The sequence below is a fragment of the Coffea arabica genome, chromosome 6c (genome assembly GCF_036785885.1).
Source record: "Coffea arabica cultivar ET-39 chromosome 6c, Coffea Arabica ET-39 HiFi, whole genome shotgun sequence".
Lineage (NCBI taxonomy): Eukaryota > Viridiplantae > Streptophyta > Magnoliopsida > Gentianales > Rubiaceae > Coffea > Coffea arabica.
This window is the reverse complement of record NC_092320.1, coordinates 26,807,128-26,820,625: the sequence shown is the minus strand read 5'-3', so window position 1 is coordinate 26,820,625 and position 13,498 is coordinate 26,807,128. Positions and strand designations below refer to the sequence as shown.

At 40.2% G+C, this 13,498-nt stretch overlaps 1 long non-coding RNA gene across 1 annotated transcript; it reads right to left on the bottom strand.

The window, feature by feature from the left end:
• Positions 1-9,943: 9,943 nt before the first annotated feature.
• Positions 9,944-13,228, bottom strand: LOC140008580 (uncharacterized). Its single transcript, XR_011816081.1, has 2 exons — positions 12,733-13,228; positions 9,944-10,320 (listed from the first exon to the last, which is right to left on the bottom strand). It is a non-coding gene; the product is annotated as an uncharacterized lncRNA (long non-coding RNA).
• Between the last annotated feature and the right edge of the window lie 270 nt (positions 13,229-13,498).

The window sequence follows — 13,498 nt, the reverse complement described above, 5'->3', positions numbered from 1 at the left end:
TTCATATATGTCCCATGTGTGCTTGATCCTGACAACTTCCAATATTTTTTTGTTCTTGACTTGCAAAAGAAAGGGGGAGTTTCTTGATATTTTTTCATGTATAATGTCTCTTTATACTTATTTATTTTTTCATGATGTCAAAAGAAGGAGAAAATTGAATGATATTTCTTTGTAAAACAGGTTTTTACTTAGGAGGAGTTTATTTTATCAAAGAATTCATCATTGTATTTGTCATCATTAAAAAAGGAAGAATTGAAAACTTAGGTTGATCAATCCTTAGTTTTGATGACAACAAACCAAATGATGATTCATACTAATATCTTTCCAAGTGCTTTGTGAGAATATAGCTATACAATCAAAACATTTAAGATTGAAAGCATTTAAATACACAAAAAGTGATTCAAAGGATCGGATGCTGCTCAATTATTTGAACGTCCGATATATAACGATCACACTCTCAAATGGAATGCTTTGAACGCTGGACAGATATTTAGGACGTCCACGACTATCGGACGCATTGATCAGAAGCACAACAACAGCATCGGCCGTTTGAAGAATTTGAAAAGAATCTATCTACATTCTGTTAGCTACCGAACGAATAGGATCGGACACAGAAGAAAGATTCGGCTGTCCGATAGGAGCTAAAAGAAGCTTTTCACTCAGCAATCGGACGTACGCTTTGGACACATCCTTGGCTTCGGATGTCCAATAATCACAATTACTAGTTTTCTAACAACTAGTTTTTTGACCTTTGGAGAAGCCTTTGAGGCAAAATTTCACCATCTATAAATACTTCTAAGTATGAGAACAAACTAGACTTTTGCCTACATAATATGCAAGTTTTCAAGAGTGATTTTTGGGTAAAAAAAATATTTTGAATATTGTATAGGCATGGGGAAAGTTCTTGGATTTGTGAGATTTCTCGTTGAGGAGAAGTAAAACCTTGGATAAGGTGAACTTTACTTGGAAGTAGTTCTTAATTGGTTGAGTGAGTTTTCAATTATAACTAATTGAGAGTTAATTATGATAGTTGTAAAACTCCTTGGCTCTACTAAAGGATTTTAGGGTGAAGATGGAATGAGCTTTTACTTGTACAAGTTGGTTAGTGTCACCATCAATTGAAAAGTTATTTGGTTGATTTTATTTGGTTTATATTTCTCTCTTTTTTCTTTTATTCTATTAGATGGTTAAATTGTTTCATCTTTATTGCTGTTTTGTATACTTGAGTGTGAGATCACTTAAGCTAATTTTGGTTATTTAAAATTGGGTGAATATTTGCAATTACTTGCTAGATTCTTGAACAACCTAATTCATCCCCTCTTAAGTTGTCTTTGGGCCCTAACACACTTTATATAGGCACAACATTATAATTTCAAAATCGAATGACAATACATGGATAATTTATGTAAAGAAAATTTATTAGGAAGAGGAGAATCCTAATTTAATATATATTTTTATTCTAAATACTATTTAAACTATTTGTTGTATGACTTCTAGATTTAACATTCAATCAATTATTTTTAGGGATCGTGGTTACATTAACAAATAAAGGTAATTACCAAAATGAAGTACTTGTATCGATTTTTGGAAAAACTCCCTATTGTTTTTCTTGTCTTTCTTTTGTATTAAATCAAATATTCAATACTAAAGTTTTAATATTTCTTGGCTGCTGAGGTTTTGGCCTAGTGATAAAAGTTGAGACGATAAAACTTTGAGATTTTGGGTTCAAATCCCCTTTCTCCTCCCACTTCTTAATTCCACCCTTTCCCTACTTTAAAAAAATTAAAGAAAAGATAATACAATTTTAATATATTTATATTTATGTTCATCTACATTGACAATTCTGTTAAATAATTGAAAAGCAGAACATTTTTTGGCCTAGCAATAGGGAAATTTAAGGTTCTGGCGGCAGAGGGTCTATCTCCAGAGCTTTGGTTATGGCTGCCCTCCAGCCGCTGGTGGAGGGGCACAAGACTTCCCCTATAAAGGAAAAGTCTTTCTCCCAATTATTTTCCAGCCCTGCAACATCCCCCATTCGGCTGCCGCCTGTATCATTGTACAAGGGGGAGGCGGCTGTCATCTTCATGAAGGAAGATGCTGAGAAACTTGCAGCACCTTTTCGCAATTTTCCCATGGCAGATCGGTGCTGGAGGACATCAGGAAGTTTTTCTCTACACTAAGCCTGCAGGACCATGTTTCGGTAGGTTTGTTGGACTACCGGCATGTCCTCATCAAATGCACTGTTGAGGAAGATTTCAACCGGATATGGACGCGTGGTATCTGGCATCTAGGGAGGTATTCGATGCGGGTTTTCCGTTGGACCCGAGATTTTCACGACCACAGAGAATCATCACTGGCTCCATTGTGGGTGTCCTTGCCGACGCTACCAGTTCACTTTCATGATAAACACTCCTTGTTCTGCATCTTGGCTCCAGTTGGAAGGCCTCTCTTTGTCGACACGGCTACGGCAGCAGGGACTCGTCTGAATGTGGCTAGAGCGCGTGTTGAGATTGATCTTTTAAAACCACCCTGCTCCCGGGTGTGGGTGGCAGTTGAAGAGGAGCCTGGGTTTTGGCAAAAAATTGTTATAGAGGATCTGCTGAAATACTGCTCTACATGTTGGTGCCTGGGACACTCTGTTGAGGAGTGTAGGAGGGATCCGAAAGTGCAGGGAGCTACTAGAACTCGAGGACAGACTGGGGCTGTGATGCGAACGACGCAACTTCAGGTTGCAGCAACTGACAGAAAGCGTGTGATTGATACCAGTGGGGATGACTGTGTGGTGCCGGAGCGCAGGTCGATTGTGCAAGATGCTGTCAAGGATGATACCCAGCCACTGCAAGGAGAAGCGCCTCATGGAGCAGATGTCCCTGTGTGCGATGGGGAGCATCTCAGGGAGGAGGAGCAGGAGTGCATGCGGCCTGGGCATGTTGAGGAGGCCATGGTTCACCCAGCACCACCAGTTTTGGTGTAGCATTCGGTGCAAGAGGAGGTGTCCCCATTGGCACAGGGGGGCCAGGTTGCTGTTGAGAGCAGTGTTGCTGTTGACAGCATCGTGGGAGTATCAGACTCAGTTGTGTGAGAGATAGCGGGCTTAGCAGAGGTGAGCACCAGGTGGTTGGAATCAGCAACCGACGATGGGACAACGGCTGAGGTGGAGGAGGACTTGCTGCAACTTCCATGTGTGGCTAGAAATTTATCTCCGAGGGGGGAAAGGCTGCCAAGGACTCAAAGGGCTTCACCTTTGCTACAACTCAACATTAATCAATCCGCGGTAATCGAGAATGCAGCAAAGAAAGCGAGGACCAGGGATATAAGGGCGAGGTTCCCGTTGGATAGATAGCTTCGGTCTTCGTCAATCTTTTTGCAAAATTTCTTCCAGGTTCTATCATGATTAACGGTCTTTTTTCAAATATCTGAGGGGTCTCTAGACCACTTAATCTAAGAAGATTAATTAAACTAGTTCTCTTACATAGCTTGAAATTGGTCGCTATGTGTGAACCAAAGCTGGATTTAGCTCAAATTCACTCCATACGTTTGCATCTACATTTTGACTCGGTGGTAGCTAATGACTTAGCAGATATATGGGTGTTTTATAGTTCACCGATCACTTGTACGATAATTGGGACCTCTGATCAGCATGTATCGATGTCGATTCAACATCCGTGGCTACCTAATTCCTTTATTTTTTCATTTGTCCATGCTAAGTGTACAATTGTGGAGTGGAGGGGATTGTGGCAGGCACTCCTTCGTGACAAACCCAGCTCGCTTCCCTGGTACATATGTGGTGACTTTAATGGAATTATGGCACCATATGAGAAGCGTGGGGGCCGACCTTTTAGCAACTCGGAGGGTTTGGAGATCATGACATTTATGGAGGAAGCGGGAGTTTTTGATGCGTGATTTTCCGGTTCTTGCTTCACATGGTGCAATGAGAGAAGGGGTAGAGCTAGAATATGGAACGCTTGGCTAGGATGTTAATCAATGGAGATTGGAGGCAGCCCGTCTCTGTGACCCACTTGGCCAGGCATCCCTCTGATCATGCACCGTTAAAAATCTCATTCAAGACTCCGGTGGATAGTAAACTGAGACCTTTCCGATTTTTAAATGTTTGGACATCTAAGACATCTCTGTTGGATGTTATTCGAGGTGCCTGGCAACGAGAGGTTGGTAAGAAACACAATTGGAGTTACGAAAAGCACACGCAGAGTTCCGTCAAGCGCTCTTAGTTGAGGAAAGATTTTGGAGCCAGAAGGCCCGAGTTAAATGGCTGCAACAAGGTGATTGCAACTCCAAATTTTTTCACGCACTGTTCAGCAGCGAAGAGTGCAAGGAGCTATACATAGAATTAAAACCATGAACGGAGAATGGCTGGAGGAGGATTCGGACATTACAGCTGAGGCAGTTCGGTATTTTGAAGAGTTATTTTCTGGACCTGAGATGGCTGCCACGGAGTTGTTGCAGTTACTCCCGAGTATTGTTACAGTGGAGGATAATGATTTATTAGAGGCTTGCCCAATGTTGGAGGAAGTAAAGCGAGCTATTTTCGATATGGATGGGGAAAGTGCAGCTGGCCCAAATGGCTTCACGGATAAGTTTTTTACCTTTGTATGGGATATTCTTGCACAGGACATACGTACTGCAGTTGTAAGCTTTTTCTGTGAGGCAGAGTTGCCTCAATTTATTACATCTACATTTATAGTATTGATCCCAAACGTGACCAACCCCCAGGATTTTTCTCAGTATCAGCCAATTAGTCTTTGTAATTTTTTTAACAAAGTGTTATCCAGAATTTTGGCCACTAGGTTAGCCACTATTTTGCCGAGACTTATATCCCCCCAACAGACGGGTTTCGTGAAAGGCAGGAACATCATTGAAAATTATTTGCTTGCTCAGGAAATTATGATGGTGATGGGTAAGAAGGCCAGAGGGGGTAATGTAGCTTTAAAATTGGACATGTCCAAAGTTTATGATCGGGTTTCATGGTTCTTCCTTTTAAATGTGCTTCGCAAATTTGGTTTTGGAGAGCGTTTTATTGATATGGTGTGGAGGCTAGTATCTAATGTTTGGTTCTTAGTCATTATTAATGGAGCGTCGTATGGGTTCTTTTAGGGGTGACAAACGGGTCGAGTTCGGGTTGGCGGGTCGGATTGAGGCTTAAGTATAACAAAGAACCTGCTAACCCGAACCCGACCCGCCAACCCGAAATGGGTCAGGGTACCTGACGCGAACCCGAAAATTTCGGGTTGGCGGGTCGACCCGAAATGACCCGAAACTTAATTTTAATTTATTAATTTATCACTGTAATTTCTAATAAAATCAATTTTTTCACAAAATTAATTACATCATCAAGTAATAAAAATTTAAATAAATAATTTCAAACCAAATCTAAAATAAATTAAACACCATAAAAGTGTTTTATTCCAAACCAAATATAATTTAAATTAAAACAACATAAAAGTAAAAAATAACATAATATATTATTTGTCCAAATATAATAATTTTAACTTCACACAAGTTAAATAAATTCATTTAGGATTAAGTAATTAATGCCTTTGGAAAAAAAGAATGATTTAGTTTAGTTAAATAAAATAATTTTTATGTTTATTAAATTAGTTTTAATTCGTAAACGGGTCACATCGGGTCATATCAGGTCACCACGGGTTGACCCGAAATTGACCTGTTTTCTTTTCGGGTTCATCGGGTTCGACCCGATTCTGACCCGAACTCCCAAAACCTCAACCCAAACCCATTAATTTCGTGTTAGGTTCGTGTCGTGTTTTCGGATCGTGTCAGGAATTGTCACCCCTAGGTTCTTTAAATCGAGCAGAGGTCTTCGGCAGGGTGATCCTCTATCACCAGCTTTATTTGTTATTGGGGAAGAGGTCCTGTCAAAGGGTTTGAATAGCCTTACCTCCCAGTATGGTTACGTAGGTTTCAGTGTTCCCCGGGGATGTCCCCCTGTGACTCATTTAGCTTTTGCCGACGATGTGATTATTTTTGCCAATGGTTCGGCAAGGTCTCTTAAGGACATTATGTCTATGCTGGAGTTATATCAAAGGTCATCGGGACAATTGGTGAACATCCAGAAGTGTGGTTATTTGGTGCATCTGTCAACCGCTTTGAGTTGTTGCAGGGTGATTGAGCACATTACGAGTTTTTCTAGACAGAAGTTTCCGGTTCGTTAATTAGGTTTTCCACTATATATTGGGAGGTGTAGATCATCCTTTTTTGGAGGACTATGTCAAACTCTTACTGGGAGAATTTTGTCGTGGAAGTCGAGATTACTATCACGTGAGGGTAGAATGGTGTTAATTAAGCACGTTCTTTCATCTATTCCGACTCACCTACTATCTGCTGCGGTGGTGCCAGCTGCCGTATTTAGTATGATAGAAAAGATTTGTTCCAAGTTTTTATGGGGGTCTTTGGATGAAATATCTAAATACCACTGGATTCGGTGGTCTCAGTTGTGTTATCTAGAGGTGGAGGGAGGTATTGGTGTTCGAAGAATAAGGGATGTCTACACGGCATTCTCGTGTAAACTCTAGTAGAATTTTCACATAGACATGTCACTCTGGTCGGCTTTTATGCGAAGAAAGTATTGTAGTGGAATTCATCCATGCCAGGCGGATATCAGGCTGTATGATTCAGCTACTTGGAAACGTATGTTAAATGTTAGCTGACAGATTGAGCTATCGATGTTGTGGATGGTGCTTGAGAGGGCGTGTAGTTTCTGGTATGATAACCGGCTGGGGAATGGTGCTCTATTTTTGAAAATGACTAGTGTTCCGAATCTTTCCTTTGAGGATTTCATACGTGATGGTAGATGGGATGGATAGTTACTGGCTCAGGAACTTCCCCCAGATGTGGTCACCCTAGTGATGCGAATGCCTGTGCCAAAGGAGGGGCGAGGGGACGAGGCTGTTTGGATGCCGTCAAAGTCTGGAGTTTTCACATTAAAATCTGCTATCAAGAGGTTCGCCAGGCTCGTGCCAATTCGGTTGTACTTTCTCACATATGGCACGACTGTATTCTGTTGAAAATCTCATTTTTCATGCTCCGACTACTTATGCGGAGATTGCCTCTAGATGATGTTCTGAGGAACATGGGGTTTCACTTACCATCCAAGTGTCGTTGTTGTGAAGCAGCGGGAGAAGAATCGTTGGACCATGTATTTTCTAGGGGACAGACAGCCATGGAGGTTTGGACCCATTTTAATGATGTTTACGGCCCTGTCTTGCCAAATGAGAATATATGAGCATGGCTGGTATCATGGTGGATGGCCCACCCCAATTAGCCTACAAACGGAATATTGTAGTTAAAATTCTGCCGAGTTTCATTTGTTGGAATATTTGGAAGGCGAGGAATAAAGCTGTTTTTGAAGGCAGGAAAATGCGTAGTAAGGATATCTGCTGGGCCATTTTCTAGGATGTGGCAACCTTGTTTGAGGCTCAATTCGCGCAGCAAGCTAAACGGCAAACATTCCATCACTTTTATGACCTTATCTCTCAGTTACGGCCGGTATACGAGATCCAACTTCTGCATTGGACAACAAGCATAGGCAGGGTGCTAACGCTTAATACCGATGACTGCTCTAAGGGAAATCCGGGAGTGTGTGGGGGAGGTGGTGTACTTAGGGATTCGGATGGAGGCCTCATTTTAGCATATTCCGCATTTTTAGGCAAGTCGGCCAGTCTATGTGTAGAAGATCAGGCAGTTTTGATAGGTATCAACTTGTGCATTGAGAGGAGAATTGATTGAATCTGCGTGCAATCAGACTTCACTATTTTGGTTGGCATCTTGCAGCGACAGTTTCAGTGTCCTTTGAAGATTCAGAGAACGGTGGAGCGTATATGGGAAATGGTGGCAGAGGACTCTTGATTCTCACATTGGTATTGAGAGTCAAGTAAGGTGGCGGACATCTTAGCTAATGTTGGGGTGTCCCATCCTCAGGAAGCCATGCGCATTTATGCCACGGTGGACAAGCTCCAATCATTGGCTCGAGGGGAAGGTTGGGTAGACTAGGCGTACCATCTATTTGAAATAAGGTTGTTAAGAGTCGGTGTATTGAAGTATGAGGGCAATGCCCCCTGTTATGGGTTGTAAGTTTATGCTTCTATGAATAAAGAGTATTTACAAAAAAACAAAAAAAGAAACAACTATATGCATTATGTATTTCATTTGATACTTAATTAATAACCAATTAAAATGCCAAAAAAAGGAAAAAATTGTTGTTCAATCAACTTAATTTACATATAATTGTTTGCACTAAAAGGGATATTTAATTAGTGTTTAATTATCAATGTTAGTGAAAGCATAATAAAACATCTTATCAATCAACTATTGATATAGCTAGACATATTATGCCAAATTTAAGATCAACTATGCACAAAAAGAAGAAACAATTAGAAATTCCTATATGAATAAATGCAATAAAAAATAAAAAGGAAAGTTTATTTGGCTTTTTGTTTTTTAGTCTTAAAATTTCTAGTGCATATAACACTATTTCAACAGAATTCATTTATAATTTCATCATCAAACCCTTAATATCATATTTAGAATTTAAGGAACCATAAAGGATGAAAAGTGTAAAGTCAAACTAACGACCAAACTGAAATTTGATTTTGACTTTTAGGAATGGTATCAATCATCCTAAATCTCCTCAAAACTAGAAAGTTTGGAGATGAAATTTGTTTTTCTTGAAATATGTGGGACTAATTTGACACACAATCCAAATATTAGGGAACTATTATGAAATAATTGAATATTGTGGATATCTATCACCTTTATCTCATCCCTTAGATGGTGACAAGTCTTCCACACTTTTCAAGATGATAAAGCTATCATGACTTTTGAGGTGATAAAGATGACACGACTTTTAATAAAACTATTACGAATCTCGATAAAGCGAGGTGATAAGCTCGTCGTAACTTATGGGAAGATTATATCACCATCTTGAAGAAGTTAGCTGCTATACTTTTTCCCTATAAATAGGGGTTAACCTTGACAGGTTGTCGAGGCCTGTGCAATAATAAAACCTGCTCAAACTAAAAGTGATTTCTGTAGATAGCGGTGAGCAGGGTCGAATCCACAGGGACTGGGAGTAATTATTTCTTCTCAAGTTCACAGTAACAAGGGGGTGTTTTTGTGCAGAAGGTGACAATCAAAGAAATTCAACTAAAATCTAAGAAACTACTAAAAATTAAATAACAAATTACTAAAATCTAATGAGTGATAATTAAGGATCTAGCCAAGGAATAACTTCAGCAATGGTTCACCTAATTGATCATTGAAGCAAAGGCAATTCCAATTATTTATCAATAAATAGGTTATAACTACCAAACAAGCGATGACAATCAACCCCTCCTTACTGTGTCGGTGATCAAGGTACGCCCGTTAATCACTGCTCTAATTGAGAAATAACCCTAGGTACGCCCGTAGAATTTAATTCCCCAATTGCCTTACGTATTAGAGGAGCCCTATTCTAACCAAATAACGCACTACCAGGGTTATTTTAGATTAGCCCGCGTATCCCCCTGACACGAATCTAATCGTGCCAGTTGTCACTATTTTGAGGTAATTAAACAATTACGGATTTAATACCCCAATTGACAATAGATTACCCAATCAATTAATTATCCGGATCCAAGACAACCAATTAATTAAATAACCATAAGCTTAGCAATCAAGGAATATGCAAATACCAATAAATAAAAGGAGAAGATTAAATTAAATCGATCTCACAGTTTTTAGATGAATCAAAGCATCCATTGCTCCTTGACTAGAAAGAGGGTTTAGCTCATTATTGATGAGGGAAACCCATGCAAAATTGTAACAACAGCTGCGGCCATTGTTCTTGCTCGCGCGAATTCAACTCGGCCGAAGGAATAAAGAAAAACGAGAAACTACGGAAAGTGATTCAATCTCTCAATTGCCGTTGACATGTCAAAGGAGAAGATACTATAAAGCTAACAAGAAAAGTCAACAAAAGCCACATTGGCTCCTGACATCCGTAAGAAGAAAACCAAAAAAGGTAAGAAAAGACTACAAAGGAAAAATCAAAAGCAAGACTAAACTAAAAGATGAGAAATCAAAAGCTAAGCTATTGCTCCTATTCTAATGGCTACTGTGCGGCTTCCGCCGCCCAGCCGAGAGAGGAAAAAGAAGACTTCGGCCTCCCCCTTTTAATGTTGTCTTCGGGCCAATTACCAAGAAGGGTTGCGGTTTGATATTCCAAAAATGTCCCTAGATGCCTGCTACTTGAACTCTTTCTTGATAATTGTCAAATTGACACTTGTTATGGTATTTTCGTTCTACTCCCTGAAATAAATGCGAAATATAAAAAATGAGTAGAATCTAGCAATTAATCCACATCAAGTCAGGTAATAGGAGGAATTAATAATAAAATAAATGATAAAATTGCAACCTATCAATTCCCCCCCACACCTAAATCATGCTTGTCCTCAAGCATAAGAAAAGTACACAGACACCAAAATTTGATAATGGTCATTGCTCTATCCAACAAATTGCCAAGGTACCAAGAAAAATAATAATCAAGCATCAATGGTCAAGTCCAAGAAACATCATCTCGGTTAGCTTCTAAACCACAAACTCCTCTAATTTCATGTTAACTAATCTAAGAAAAAGGAATAACGCATAACATTTATCAGCAAATGGTCCAACTATTAACCAAAATCTCAACATTAAATCCATAATTCGGCAAGCTGACTTTTATTACACACTAACACAACCTTCACTTTTTTTTTCATATTTTTTTTCCTACTTTTCTCTCTTTTTTTTCTCTTTTTTTTTTCAATAGTAACAAAAGACTTAGTCGCTAGCCATTTAAGCCTTTTGACGCGAACTTCAACATTGGCCGGATGAAGGAGCCCGGTTACTCAGCTTCTATCGCCACGTGACCACGTACTCATAGCAATTACTACTTTTTGATGCGAGAATCGACACTTTTGGTGAAAATCCCCGGTTACTCGGTAGTAAATACTAGCGGAGTACAGTCAAGTTTATTCATAGCTAAAAATCACAAAAACTCAATATAACACAAGAACCAAAAGAAAACTTGCATCAGCTAGCCTCATTTTCAAACATGGAGAACTAAAGTTAATAACCGGACCAATTCACATGAAAATGCCAATAATCATTCCCTATGCCTAGGAAAGTTAACTAAAAATTATAAGAGTAAAACAATCATCGATATTCACCAAAGAGATGTTTTTGGATTCAACCACATGAACTTGATACCCTTTTATTATTAAAACTTGGCAAAAGTAGAAATAGAGGCAATAATCCAACATCAAACCTTGGCATGCACTTACGAGCCAATCACTAAAAAGAAAAAAAAAATGAATGAAAGACACTAGCACCATAATTGCTCCCCCCCCCCCACACCTAAATCCTACATTGTCCTCAATGGAGGTAATAAAGTAATGAAAGTGAAGAGGACAACGAAACTTCCCTCTTTGAGTGGCCAAGAGGTAGGCGGGGGCGGTGGAGGAAACCAATGTGGTAGAAGTACGTGGCCAAGGTCTGAGACATCATAACTCAATCCAACCAGTAAATGCACAACTCTGTCCACCCAAAATCTCAACAAAGTCTCCAAGTGGATAATTAATTTTCAACTCAGAAGCGGCAATTCCAGCAATAGCAGTATAGAAATTAGACAATAACCACACAATCACAAGTTTTCCCTTTTTAATCAGGCAGCCAACCCATTAGAAAGAACAAATATTAGTCAAAATACCCCAACCAGTACCACTGGTGCACAACGTAGGCCAAAATCTATGAAATTATTATAGCAGAGTAGAACAGTAGTAAAGTAATAGCCCCAAATGTTAATCCAACCCCAAGAAAGAGAACGTGCCACCCAATGGAGTCAAATTGTAACAAGGGCCCCAATAATATGGCATACCAGTGATAGCATTTTAGAAATTGAAAAAATCACAACCCAATCACAAAACCTCAGCAGATGCAATTCAGTAGGCGCCAGTGATCCCCAACGCACAATTGAGAAGTAAAGTTAGTGCACTAATAATATTCGAAATCCAGCAAAGGTAGTCCAGGGGCAGAACAAATCGAGGAGAAGCTACTAGTGAAGCAATTCCAATGGCTGACCCAAAGTAATAAGAATCTCAACTCACAGTCAAAAGGAAACTTGGCTCAACTAAAATTTCAGCAAATGTCCTCCGAAATTTCACCAATTGCCATAGCAAAGCAAAGTAGCAGTAAAGCAATGGCCTCAAGTACTAACCCAGACACAAGACAGAGGCTAAACCCCTAAAGGAAGGCATCAGAGGACGGAAATTCCAGGGAATAAAGCAAGCAAAGGGGCCTTAGGTGGAAATCTAGTGCACTGAAGTCAATAATCAAAACCAATCCGGCTAGGAGGCAGAGGCTTGCACAAATAATTAGGCCCAGAATTACAGATAAAGTTTGGTCCCAACTCAATGATATAAATCAACAGGCAATTGAAATAAACTCCCGTGAAATCCGAACTGGAATCGAAGGATAGAACACCCCAAACAATGGCAATAAATTTTCCCGATTTTAACAAGCAGCTCAAGTGGCACAAAAGCCACGCAACTCAACCCACAACCACAGAGATAATCCAACTGCGCCACAGAAACTCTGGGTCATCGAAACCCAAACAATCTCTAACAACTATTCGAATTAATGCAATAATTAAAGCAGCAGATGGGAGCCCAATTGATTCCAAACCTGTCGGATGGGTTGGCGGCCAAGGATGAACAGCGGCGCAGGCTGGTCGAGCAGGCGGAGACGCGGAGGAGCTGGAAGTGAGGAGGGCCGCGGCTGTGCGAGGGGAAACCAGACAGCGGCGGCATGGGGAGCTGTATGTCGCGTGCGATTGAGAGTCTGAGTTGCGCGCGAGTTCGTGGCGCGCGGCTGTGGGCATGAGGCCGAGACTCTGGAGGAAATCCGGTGGCAGCACGAGCGGTGGAGAGCAGCGGCGGCGCACCAGCTGGTCGTCTGCTTGACGTGAGGTGCGGCAGTGGAGCGGTGGGGTTGCGTGCGGCAGTGGGCCGAGCCCGCGCCTGTGGCGGCGTGTGGACGGCGGCGGGCTGCTGGTCAAGGTATCCGGACAACAGAGAGGGAGCAGAAAGAAAAGAGAAAGAAAGAAGGAGAAAGAAAGAAAAAGAAAGAAAGAAAAGAAAGAAAAGAAAAGAAGGAAAAATTTTTTTTTTTTTTTTTTTAGTCAAAGAACTAGCTACGGTGAAGGAAAAATTTTTCTTCTTCTTGTTTTTTTCCTTTTTTTTTCTTTTTTTCTTTTGGTTTTTCTATATTTAATTGATTATTATTATAAAATTTTTTTCTTTTTTTAAATTAATTGAATAAATGAAATAATAATAATAGTTTTCCTATATTTTTCTTTTTTTTTTTATTTGAATCCTTACCTTTCCTGCGAACGTGACGCGGGCACGTCATGAGGGCAAGAGAGCTCCCACAAGTTTCAGAAGTTTCTGTT